The following is a 13356-nucleotide window of genomic DNA, read 5'->3' as shown; positions in this document are numbered from 1 at the left end:
TTGAAGGGGCAATAAGGAATAGTGCAATTAGATGGTGATAAAAGTCCACAGCCTCTTGTAACTAGGTGTTCCTCAGCAATTCTTTGAGATTCCTGTTTCTCTCCTCATCTGTTACCAAGGACCTTTGGGGATGGAAATATCTTAGTTCTAAGTCAGCAAACATCCTTGAAGTCATGGTGTAAAAATAACCCTGGTGATTCTATGGACAGACTTTCCTCTGAAAACCTAGAGTCTCAAGACAACTATACATAAGAGAACATATCGTCAGTGGACACCAGTTTCTTGGTTCAACTTTGCTTTTTTTATGTAACTACTTCCTTCTGTTTTCAATTTTCTACCTCCTGAAATATATCCTTTAGTAGTTATTCTTAGGAAAAGGTCTACTGTGGTATATAGTTAACTACATATATTTAAAGTTTATAATTTGATAAATTTGACATGTGTATACATACACCCATGGAATCATCACCACAATCACCCCTAAATACTACTTTGTGCCCCTTTGTAATTCTTCCTTCTCAACTTTCCCTGCTGCCCCATACCAAAGCTACCACTGATAGACTTTCTCTCACTAGAGATCAGTTGGTATGTTCTAGAATTTTATTTAAATGGAATCATAAAGTGTCATGATAAATAGAAATATATCTCTATATATTATATATATATTTGGGAGGCTGAGGAGGGTCTGGCTTTTTTCAGTATAACAGAGATTCACTTATGTTGCATGTATTAATATTAATATAAATATTAAATAGTTCATTCCTTTTTTTACTGCTGAGCTGATATTCCTTTGTGGGTAGATACACCATAATTTTTCATCCATTCACCTGTGATAGAAATTTGAGTTACTTTCAATTTGGGGCTATTAAAAACAGGCTGCCTATGAACAATCACGTACAAGACTGTGTGTTGCCATAGTAGCTGTAGATTTTGTATTTCCACCAGCAGTGTATGAGAATTCCAGTTCCTCCATATCCTCACCAACATTTGCTGTGGTCAGTCTTTCTACTTTTAGGTATTCTAATAGGTGTGTAGTGGCATCCCATTGTGATTTTAATTTAATATTTCCCTAATGACAAAAAAAAAAGTTTAGTGTTATTTCAGGTGCTTATTTGCCATATATCTTCCTTGGTGAAGTGTTTGTTTAAATCTTTTACTCATTTTTAAATTGGGTTGCTTGTTTTCTTATTGTTGAGTTTTGAGAGTTCTTTATATATTCTGAATAAAAGTCCTTTGTCTTTGCAAAGATTTTCTCTCAATTTATGGCTTACCTTTTCATTCTTTTAACAATATCTTCTGAAGAACAGATGTTTTTAATTTTGATGAAATCCAGCTCATTAATTTGTTCTATTATGGACTGTGCTTTGGTATCATATTTAAGAAATCTTTGACCAACTCAAGGTCAGGCAGATTTTCTCTTATGGTCTCTTTTAGAAGTTAGGGCTTTAGATTTTACATTTAGGCTTATGATTACTTTTGAGTTAATTTTTGTCTTCATCATTAATTATGATGTTAGCTGTAGGTTTTCCTTTGATGCTCTTTCTTAGGTTGAGGAAGTTCCCTCATATTCCTAGTTTGCTGAGAGAGTTTTTATCAGGAGTATATATTGAATTTTGTCAAATGCTTTTTCTGCATCTATTGAGATGATCCTATGGTTTTTCTTTTTTAGTGTGTGGATATGGTGAATTATATTGATTTTGAATGTTAAATCAACCCTGAATTCCTGGATTAAAATCCCCTTGGTCATAATGTATTATTCCTTTAATATATATACATATACATATATATATATATATATATATATATATATATATATTTTTTTTTTTTTTTTTTTTTTTTTTTTTTTTGAGACAGAGTCTCGCTTTGTTGCCCAGGCTAGAATGAGTGCCGTGGCGTCAGCCTAGCTCACAGCAACCTCAGACTCCTCAGCTTAAGCGATCCTACTGCCTCAGCCTCCCGAGTAGCTGGGACTACAGGCATGCGCCACTATGTCTGGCTAATTTTTTCTATATAGAATTTTAGTTGGCCATATAATTTCTTTCTATTTTTAGTAGAGATGGGGTCTCGCTCTTGCTCAGGCTGGTCTCGAACTCCTGACCTCGAGCAATCCACCCGCCTCGGCCTCCCAGAGTGCTAGGATTACAGGCATGAGCCACCGCGCCTGGCCATTCCTTTAATATATTTTTGAATTTGGTTTTGTTTAGAATTTTTGCATCTATGTTCATGAGGGATATTGGTCTATATTTTTTTTCTTTTCTTTCTTTCTTGAAGTGTTTATGTTTGGTTTTGATATCAGGTTGTATCAGTTTGGGTCCAATTAGGAGAGAGAAACCACATAGTAATTTGAACAGGGAAAGTTTAATATGAGGAATTATTAACTATAACAGGGAATTAGAGTAATGAGGGATTGGACTGTAAGAAGTATAGAATATAGAACTAACAGATACAAGAAGCAGTCATTAACTCTAGAGCTGAAATAGGGCACCTGAGGAAGATCCACCATCTCCCTACCCCAGGACTGAGATCTAGACCTTGTTGGAGAGACAGTGCACAGGGCTCGTGGATTGTCAGAGAAATCCCTATTGTGTTCCATAAGAAAAACGTGCTGAAAATCTGCCTTCTGGAACTTGCTAGAAATCTGCCCTGTAGAGGTGAAAGCACCTTACATTTTTTTTTTCTATATGAAGCACAAATAAACTTGTAGTCCATGAATAGTTATAGAGCATATATCTGGTATTAAAATTTCACAATGGAGAGTTGGTTAGGAAAATATGTCTAAAGAAGCTCCTTAGTAGAGTGATAACAAAAAAATAGGCTGAGAAACACTGCTCTGCATGTGATGTATATTTTTCCCTCTGGCTGCTTCTAAGATTTTTTTTTCTTCAATACTAGTTTTAAACAAATAAGTATGATTTCCTTTGTGTAATTTTCTTCTTGTTTCATATGATTGGAGTCATTGAGCTTTTTGAATCAGTTGGCTTGAAGTTTCATAAAATTTGAAAATTTTTTAGTCATTATTTCTTCAAATACCAACAAGAAATATCATTTTTTGTAATTTGAATGCTTTTTGCCTTGAATTCTCTTTTTTTGTCTGCTTTGTTAGAATTTGCTTGATATTTTCTTTTACCTCTTTATGTCAACTTGATCATATCACTTTGTTTTCTGTTTGCCTCTTTAAAAGAGCATAAAATAGCTTTTTCTACTTATTTTGAAATAATTATAGATTCATGGTAAGTTGCAAAGATAGTACAGAGAGGTACCATGCACTCTTCATCCAATTTTCCCCAATGGTTATGACAGAAAATTACAGTATAATATCAAAACCAGGAATTTGTCATTGGTACAATGTGTGTGTCTAGTTCTATGTCATTTCATTACATGTGTAGACTTATGTAGCTACCACCACAATCGAGATACAGGATTGTTCCATTGCTGCAAAAATCACCTGATGCTACTACTTTATAGTCACACCCACCCTCCCCTCCCACCAATCCAAATCCCTGGCAATCATTAATCTGTTTTCGGTCTCTATAATTTTGTCTTTTCAAGAATGTTATATAAGTGAAATCGGACAGTATTGGTTGTTTTGAGATTGGCTTTTTTTACTCTTCATAACATCTTTACGTCTGTCCAAGTTGTTGCATGTGTCAATAGTTCATTCCCCTTTGCTGTTGAATAGTATTCATTGTATGCGTATATGATAGTTTGTATAACCATTCACCTATTAAGGGGCATTTTGGTTGTTTCTGTTACAATACTGTAAATAAAGCTGCTATGAACAATTGTGTATAGATTTGTTATAAATATATCTTTTTCTTTCTCTGGGATAAATGCCCAGGTGTGTAATTGCTGGGTTGCGTGGTAAGTGTATATTTAGATTTTAATTTTAACCTGGTCTCTCTTTAAATTAGGAAATTTAACTCCTTTATATGTAATATAATTGCTAATATGTACAGACTTATTTCTACCATCACATTTTGTAAATCTAATTACTATGACTTGTTGTTTTCTTTTCTCCCCATTCACCCTCTTTATTCATGACCCCTCAGTTGTGTTTTCATTGTTACATTTTTCTGTCTTCTGTTTTAAAATTAAATGTTTTTTATGGGCTACTCTTAATTTTTTAAAACACAGTGACCTTAAGCTTATATTTTTAAAAATGTATATAGAACTCACTGGCATCTAAAATTTTCCTTTGAACAGACAAATACTATTACTTCACTGTTATTGCTCTTCATTCTCTCTAACTTATCACTTCTGATGTTAATATCATCTAGAATATTATTTCATCCTTCCAATATATGCACTTTTTACAATCAGTGCTATTTATTTATAGGTTCACATTCTGGATCACCCACCTACCAACTCTTTGACATATGGCAAGTTATTCAACTTCTCTGTGCCTCTGTATCATCAGTTTCTAGGGATATAGCTCCTAGGGTTGTTATGACGACTAAATGAATTAATACATATATAACATTTAAAAACAATGTCTGGCACTTAGTTTAAGTACTAAATAATTATCATCAACTACTACCATCAGCACCCTTACTACTACTATTTACGTTTAAGAGTAAGTTTTACATATAGTTTCACTAACAATTGTACAATATTATTTTCCTGATTCCTTTAACCAATGTTGCTTCTAAAACCTACTCCTATCTACTGGATTTATGTCTTATCTTGTTTGTGCAAATTCTTTGGCACTTCTCTCAGAGAGGGCCAATACAAAACTGAATATATTTTTTTAAATTCCTAGTTGATAAGTTTATTTGTTGTCAAATTAGTTGAAAAATATTTTTCCTCTTAGCCTTGGAGATACTGTTCCATTGTCTTCATGTATCCAATATCATTGATGAATTATCATATGTTAAAGTTAGTATAATTCTGGATCTTTTTAGCATTTTCTCTACATCCTTGTTACTATGAAATTTTATGTAGATCTTTTTATCTTCATCTTGCTTGGTACTTTTAATGGCACATGACCCTTTAAATTCTTTTTTTTTTTTAAGCCCATCAACGGTGTTTTACCATTACTGCTTCGTGTAGTTGTCTTTTAAATCAAATAGGATAAGAAAAGAGTTACGTACAAAAATACATTTATACTGTCTTTTATAATACTATTTAGTTATTTTTACCGGTATTCTTTATTTCTTCATGTGTATTGGAGTTATTATCTAGAGCCCTTTTATTTCAGCCTGCTGGCTTCCTTAAATATTTCTTGTAGGGAAGTTCTGCAAGAGACCAATCTCATTTCTTCATCTTTTTTTTTTTTTAATATCTGGAGATGTCTTAAATTCTCCTTCATTTTTAAATGACAGTTTTGCAGAATATAGGATTCTTGATTGAGTATGTCATCCCACTGCATTTTGGCCTCCGTGATTTCTCATGAGAAGTCAGCTCTTGGTCCTGTTTGTCGTGAGTCCCTCTCTTCTTGCTGCTTTCTAGATTTTCTTTTTCTTTCGACAGTTTCACTATGCCTGGATGCAGATTTCTTTGTGTTTATCCTACTTGTAGTTTATTAACCTTCTTGGTTGTGTAAATTAATGTTTTCCATCAAATTTGGGATATTTTTGCCCAATATTTTGGTCATTAATTTTTCAAGTATTTTTTCTGTCCTTATGTCTCTCCTCCTCTTCTTCTGGGACTTTCTTTATATCCCGTTGGTGTGCTTGGTGGTGTCCCACAGGTCTCTGAGGCTCTGTTTGTTAATCTTCATTCTACTTTTTTCTGTTTCTAAGATTTAATAATCTCAACTGATATATCTTCAAGTTTGCAGACCCTGTTCTCTGACATTTCAGATCTTCTGTTGAGCCCATCTAGGAGATGTTTCCTTTTAGCTACTGTACTTTTCAACTCCAGAATTTCCAATTGGTTCTTTTTTTCTATTTCTTTATGGATATTTCTGTCTCTTTATGGATAGTCTCTATTTAGTGAGACATTTTCATACTTTCCTTTAATTCTTTAGACATGGTTTCCTTAATTGTGTGGACATAGTTATAGTAACTAATTTAAATTCTTAGTCTAGTAAGACTAAGAATTTCTCCTGGCTTCTTCAGGCACAGTTTCAACTGACTTTGTGTGGGCCATACATTCCTTTTCTTTGCATGCCTCATAATTTTTTTGTTGAAAACTGGACATTTTTAATAATACAATGCCTTGATCCAGTAAGTCTCCCAGGCTTTGTTGAGCAGCTGTGTGTGTGTATTGGGGAATGCCTTCATCTTTCTGAAGCAGTTTTCAACTCTGACTTAGCCTTCACTTCCTGCTTGCAGAGCACTTCAACATCAGTGAACAGTGAGAGATTAATCACTCTTCAGCTTTCCTAGGGATACATATAGTCCTGCACATGCACTGAAATAGTTATTCTAAATTATAATTACCCTATATTCCCAGGAATGGTTCAGAGCTTTTAAAAGCACATGGGAATCTCATTTCTAGTTTTTCTCTTTACATTTTCTGGTGAACTTCTGGTTAGCCCCTTACTGGCTCAGGAAGCTGCAGTGTTAAGCTATCACTGCCTATAGTTTTCAGCAAATGCACTGGGAATAGGGCTGTTCACACAGAGCAAGTTCTGATTCCAGTTAAACAAAGAAAAGCCCTGGGAATGGAGCTTCCCCAGGGAACTGCCAGACAAATTAAATAGTGGGGCTGACGTTTTGGGGAACTCCAAACCTGTCTGTCCCCTCTAGGGTCTGCAAGCCTTCTTGTTTCACAGCTACCATGGTTGCAAGGCTGTTGGTTTTCAGTTATAGCAAAGTTGGGAGAGGGAGATGTTAAAACACCACAGAGCTCACTGTTTTCAGTGAGATTAAGCTTTTTTTTTTTTGGTATAAATGTTCCTCTCATTAATTTTTAGAGTCCTGAAAAAGTATATTTTGATAACTGTTGGTAGGATTCTGGTTATTTTTATGAAGGAATAGGTTCTTGGGGGCCATGACCCTTTAATTCTGAGATCTAGTATCTGTTAAATGTTCTTTCATAATTTGGATCTTGTTTTCCTTTTATTCTATATTTTGGGAGAGTTTTTGAGTTAATATTTCATCTCTCCAGTTTATTGTTTTCATTTTGATTTTTAGCATGCCCCTTAAATTTTGCTTTATTTCATCTCTCACTTTTTAAATTTAATAGAGATCTAGTTCACTCTACGTATGGCTACAATATCCTCTCATGTGAGTCTGGTAATTAATCATACTTATTCCAAATTCCTGTATCAGTGCCATTTTAACTTTGTTTCCTTGGCATGTACATTTTTTCTGATTATTGTGCTTGAGACCTCTCAAGTATTAGTCTTTTTCAAATGATTGGTAGTTTTTAGTTATGTGCTCATCTTTGCATCTGAGATTCCTTGCTAGCCTCTCTGTAAATGTTGGATTTGTTTGCTGTGATTTTCTTCTGGGAGAGTTGTTAGAAATATTTCCTGGTGCTGTGTGCCAACAGCTAGTCTTCCAAGAGTTCATGCTTTCCTTTCTTGTCTTAGAGGTTATGCTGGCACTGCTCTGTCTTTCCAACCACACATTCTCAATGTTTTCCTATGATGTGTGGAGGGATCATACCTCCTGAATTTCCCTTTCAATCATCCCAGAGATTCCTCCTGCTCCTGGTACATAAAAGTTTTGTTTTATACAAATCTAGTCTTGAATTAATTTTGGATTGTAGTTTCATACTTTCATCCAGTCCCTTCTGATTTCAGTCTTTTAAGGTTTTCTCATATTCTCTGTTCTGTTGAAGGAATCTCTTCTTCTCCTCTAGCATGGTAATGAATTTTCAGAAATCTTTGCAGGCTGATACGGGACTTATTTGGGAGAGAAGGCTGTAGCATATGACAAGTCTATCATTTTGAAAAATTCCACAGATTTTCCTATTTATTGTCAGCTTTCTACTTTCTACTGTGAATCTCTCATTCATCTTTTATCATCAGAGCCTGTCTTGTGCATAATACCTGAGAAACAAAAGGTTTGCAATGAATTAGCTTTGGAATTTTGGACAAGTTCTTAGCTTTCTAAGTCAGAAGTAATTCATCCATAAAGTGGGAATTTAACAGTACAAACTTCTTAGAGTTTTGTGAGGATTAAGTATAATCTATCTATCTACCTATCTATGCAGCAATTTAATAGTTCTATTGACTGGTTTCTTTCATGCTTTTCTCAGGAGCAATCTGTGATATAAAGTTACTCAGTCTCTACACAAACTCTGTCCACCTTTACTGATCTCAATAAGAGTCATAGCAAAAGATAAAAGTACTATTATTTCAAATATTTTCCATCAGGGAAAGTTCTCTTTTATATCAAACATGATATCCCAGGACCATTTAGTTATGCTAATTTCTGTGTGTGTAATGATTTTCACAACTACATCTGTAATCTCTCACTCTTATTTATTAATATTACTGTCCAGAGTCAAGTTGACTTTACAGAAGTTTGTTTTCTAGGATTCTTCCAGTTGTTGTATCCAGTCATACCAGCTAAAGGAAAAAGGATACTTAATGACTCATATGACTGGAAAGTCTTAGGAGTTGATCCAGATAGATTCAGATAAGGCTGAACTTAGGTGTTCAAATGATGTAATCAAGCTTCTCTTCAAGTCTCTAGGCTCTACTGTCCTTTTTTCTTAGATTCACTCTTAGGATGACCATTTTCATAATGGAGCAAATACAGTCAAAAGGTGCTTAAGCACCATACATTGTCTTCAGTGCTCAAGATCTCAGAATGAAAGAGACCCATTTCTTTTCAGAATTTATATTAAGTTACAGAAGCAAACCCCAACAACTCTAATCAACTGTGCTAGGACCAATCATTTATGCATGGGATACAGTGTTTTGATGGACCAGTAGGAGCCCAAAAAAGGCACAATCACTTGGTTGACAGTTCCTTTAGTATGATGTAAAGTGGAGACGGGACAGTTCTCCAGGAAAAGAGAGGCTCTGTTATCAAAAGTAGGACTAATAGGATAAAACAATGGATAATCAGCAACAAGAGGCAATAAAGATTAGGGCACATAGGAAGGTAAGTCGTGTTTACTGTCACTAATCCTTTATGTCTCTCTTGATAAAGCTTCTTAGGAAGCTTTTCTGAAATTTTGCTTTCTCTCCATATGAGTTATAGGGGCACTTATTTATTCATTCATTCATTTTCTTATTTAGTTACAATCATTTATTTTATACCTGCAGTTGCAAACTTAAAAATAACTGAGATTGTGCACTTGGACCCTTGGCTCTGAAGGTTGAGGATTGTTTATATGTGAGTAAGATATATAGATATATTCTCTGCCCCCATGAAATGTATGATTTAGTCACAGTTTTATATGCATATAAATGCAGACACATATACAACTATTTCTAGCACACATAGAATGGCCATATGAAAATAGTGCATGAGTGCCTTCAAAGAGGAGTGGTTGAGTGTGCCTACCCAGATCTGGAATGTGAAGGACGGCTGAGATCTCATTCATTGAAGAGAGCCATGAAGTATATTCTTTCCATGAAAAAGGAAAAGCTTGGACAATGGATTGAATGCAGTAATATGTGGTTCATAGGACCTTTACCTACTTCTGGAAATGGGAAACCCATGAAAAGGCCATGTTTAGAGCCTAATTTAGTATGGGATATGGGAGTTTAGGCTATGCTGGAAGACCCCTTGTTTTACTTATAAGTTATTTCTGTAATTTCTATAAAATATTGCGTCTCTGGTTGAATAATGAATACTTTCCAGGCAAGGAGCAAATCTTACTCATCCTTATTTTCCCAACTGTGCCAGGCCCTTTCCAGGAACCACTTGTATCTGTCATTGTCCACGTTCCAGAAGAGCAAATATTTCTTGGCAACACAAACAGTATGACTTAAAACATATGTCCATATTTTCCTTTCTCTTTTAAAGCTTCAGTCATTGATAGGAAATGATGAAAAACTTGATTTCTGTCCCTAAATTCTTTATTTCTGAGTCAGAACATTTAAATATTTGTGATACACTCCACATGGGCTATTGCAGGTTTGGTGAATTTGAAGCCTCTCTGACGTATCATGGATATATATTCTCTTGACAGAGAACATATCTTTACTGTAGGCTGTGCCATTTTTGCACAAAACCATCTCATTAATGCTAAATAGGTAGCTATTGCATTTCACATACTCCCAGACAAATGTAAAATGAGTCATTGTATTTTATTCGACACATGCAGACTGAATCCTTAATATATTCTAGACTTTGTTCCAGATGCTGTGAACAAAGAACCTAGTGAACGAACACAAGGTCTTTATTGTTAGGGAACTTAGAGTCTATTGTGAGTAGAATAGGTAAAAATCATACATACAACTAAGTTAATGAGATTATCTTGGATGGTGATACATACACTTATGAAAAGAAAACATGGTGACGTAATTATGAATAAGGGGGAGATGAAGAGACCTACTTTAAGATTGTGCGGTCAGGAAAGATTATCTGAGACTGGAGTAACAAAAGAGACCCAGCCCATGGGGCATGAAAAAGAGTTTAGAAAATATTAAAGAGGTTCCCCCCCAACCCCCGACCCTGGGGTTGTGAAATGATCTCATTCACAGCTTAAAAAGCTCAATCTGGGGCTACTATGTGAATAACTTCTGTTTCAAGATTATAAGTAGAAAAGAGGAAAGTTATTCCAGTCCAGGAAAGAGGTAGCAATGGAGATAAAGAAGAGGAGAAAGATTCTCTATATATATTGTAAGAAAATACAGCAGAACTTTGAAATGAATGAGAGAAATGGATGAATCGAGGATAATTTATGACTACTGTATGGGTCTTGGAAATATTTTCTGAATTGGAGAAGACTAGGGGCAAACATATTTTGGAGTACAAATCAAGAATTCTACTCTGATCATGTTGAATTTGAGAAGCCTTCTAGATAGGTAAATGGGGAGTTAAGTAAACAATTGGATATGCAAGTCCGAATCTCAGTGGAGAGATCAGAGCTGGAGACAAATATCTAGAAGTTATTGAAATCTCAGGTGATACTTAAACCAGGAAGTGGATATCACCTAAAATGAGCTAGAGCAAAGTAGATGTGTAGGAACGAACCCCAGGGAACTCCAACTTTAGAGGTCAAGCAATGGAGGGGGATTGGCAAAGGAGAAAGGCAAAGAGTCTCTAGGGAGGCAGGAGGAAAACACAAAGACAGTTGTGTCACAGAAACAAAGGAAAATGAGTGTTTGAATAACACTCTCCTCCCACTGTAATTAGAATCAAATTCAAACTCCTTCCCAAAGGTCACAAGGCCATCCCAGATCTAGCCCCAGCTCTCCTCTCTAAGTTCTCCAGGCTCTCTCTTGTCCCTGTTGTCTCCTGGCTGTCCCATTCCCCTCACTGTGATTGCACCTGCAGTGTTTCTCCTCTGAGATGCTTCTCTGACTGCCCTAAGTCACCACCGCCACCACCATGTTGTCACTCTATCACGTCTCTCTGTTATATGCTTTGTTCATATGACTTTATTATGGATTATGGAATCATTGTATATCTTTGTTTTTTATTATCTTTTTCCTTTGTTAGAATATAAAGTTGTTGATGGCAGCAGAGATTTCATGTGTCGGGTTTTTGACCACTGTACCCCTAAAGACTAGAACAGTTCCTGGCACAGGATAGGGACTTAATAAATATTTTTGACCATCTGTGTGTATAGTAGGCATTGAACTGTGAATGGTGGTTCACTGGCACATAAATAGAAACTGTATTATCTCCTGCCCAAAGGAAACTGCGTAAACAGACTTAAGATATGCTCTTATCATTGTTTTTTCCCAGATGCAGTGAGAGTAGGTTGGGGCCAAGTGGTGTCTGGGGCATGATGAAGAGCACAAAATTAAGGAAGAATATGGTACCAAATTGCTTTACAATAATTACGTTGCTCTGTTCAACTGAAATTCTCATATCCATCACGCCTTTTTGGTCAAGTCTTGGGAAGTCCTATTAAAATGCAAATGAGAGTGATTAAAATGTTAACCTACAGTGTAGATTATAGGAACAATGTTATTGATTATCTACACAATGGCTTTCAAGCATTTTTTAAACAGTGAAGTCCAATACACATACAGGTAAGAGTGGCTGATGCTCTGATTGAAGCAGTGGTAGTAGGACTGGGACTCTGTCCTGCAGGCCTCTCCTGACCCCTGTCCCTCAAGGCAGTGCCCAGAGTACCACCTGTGGCACCCAGAGCTGCACAGAGCAAGGTTTGAAGATCACGAATCTTAGACTGACCCATTCATTTGGGAAAGTGAGGACCAGAGAGCTATCCAAAGTTTTAAAATGATGGACAGCAACAGGATTAAAGCCCAGGTCCCTGAATTCTAGTGCACTGTGCTTTAACCTGTGTTATCCACAGACCTGTAAATCCTATAAATGCTGTAGAATCAGATTGGAGCCATGGGAGTTCCTATAGAGAGAAAAGTCAACGGTTTTCAGGATCCAGGGGTCCTTGCTTAGAATTTTCTCTATGACTGGGAGAATTGCCTCACAAGACTTTTCTTCTCACTTGGAAATCACCTCAAGCTTGTCTTTGGTAGTAGAAATAAGAAAATGAGTCTTTTCTTTTTCCAAATGTTTATTTTACGATTACTTTATTGCTCCGGATTTTCATGCACCAGAGAGAAGAACTTTTACCCATAGGTGTCCTCACTTCCCATTGGTGAAGAGTGACATGGCTCTGATCAAGAAGGGTAGATTCTTTCCATGAATATTTTTAGTACCTTTTTTTTTTTTAAATCAAAAGGTATTTTATTTATTTATGTAGTTAGTTTTTTAAAATTTCAGAATATTATCAGGGTCCATTTTGGTTACATATATTGCCTTTGCATCACCCAAGCCATGCCCATCCCCCAGTGTGCTCCGCACCCATTAGTTATGAATTTTCCCATCCCCTTCTTCCCCCTCCCACCTGACCAGCACCCGATGAATATTACTTCCATGTGAGCACCTAAGTGTTGCTCAGTTAGCACCAATTTGATGGTGAGTGCATGTGGTGCTTGTTTTTCCATTCTTGTGATACTTCACTTAGTAGAATGGACTATAGCTCCACCTAGGGCAAAGAGGTGGAAACAACCCAAGTGCCCACCCATACATGAGTGGATTAATAAAATGTGGTATATGTATACCATGGAGTATGCTACTCAACCATAAAAATCAATGGTGAACTAGCACCTCCTATAGTTCCATTTTTAAGTGGAAGCCCAGATTAGAACTACCTGATTTAGCCTAACCAAAGGCTTATGGATCAGTGGTAGTGTTGATTCTCTGCTCCTGCTGATTGGGAGTTCACACAGCATCTGGCCTGTTAGCAGACACTCAATAATACATTGTTTTTTTACTTAAATAAATGAATTTCAGACATATGTATTAT

This window comes from Lemur catta, chromosome 7, assembly GCF_020740605.2.
Source record: "Lemur catta isolate mLemCat1 chromosome 7, mLemCat1.pri, whole genome shotgun sequence".
NCBI lineage: Eukaryota > Metazoa > Chordata > Mammalia > Primates > Lemuridae > Lemur > Lemur catta.
Note: the sequence above shows the minus strand (reverse complement) of the source record.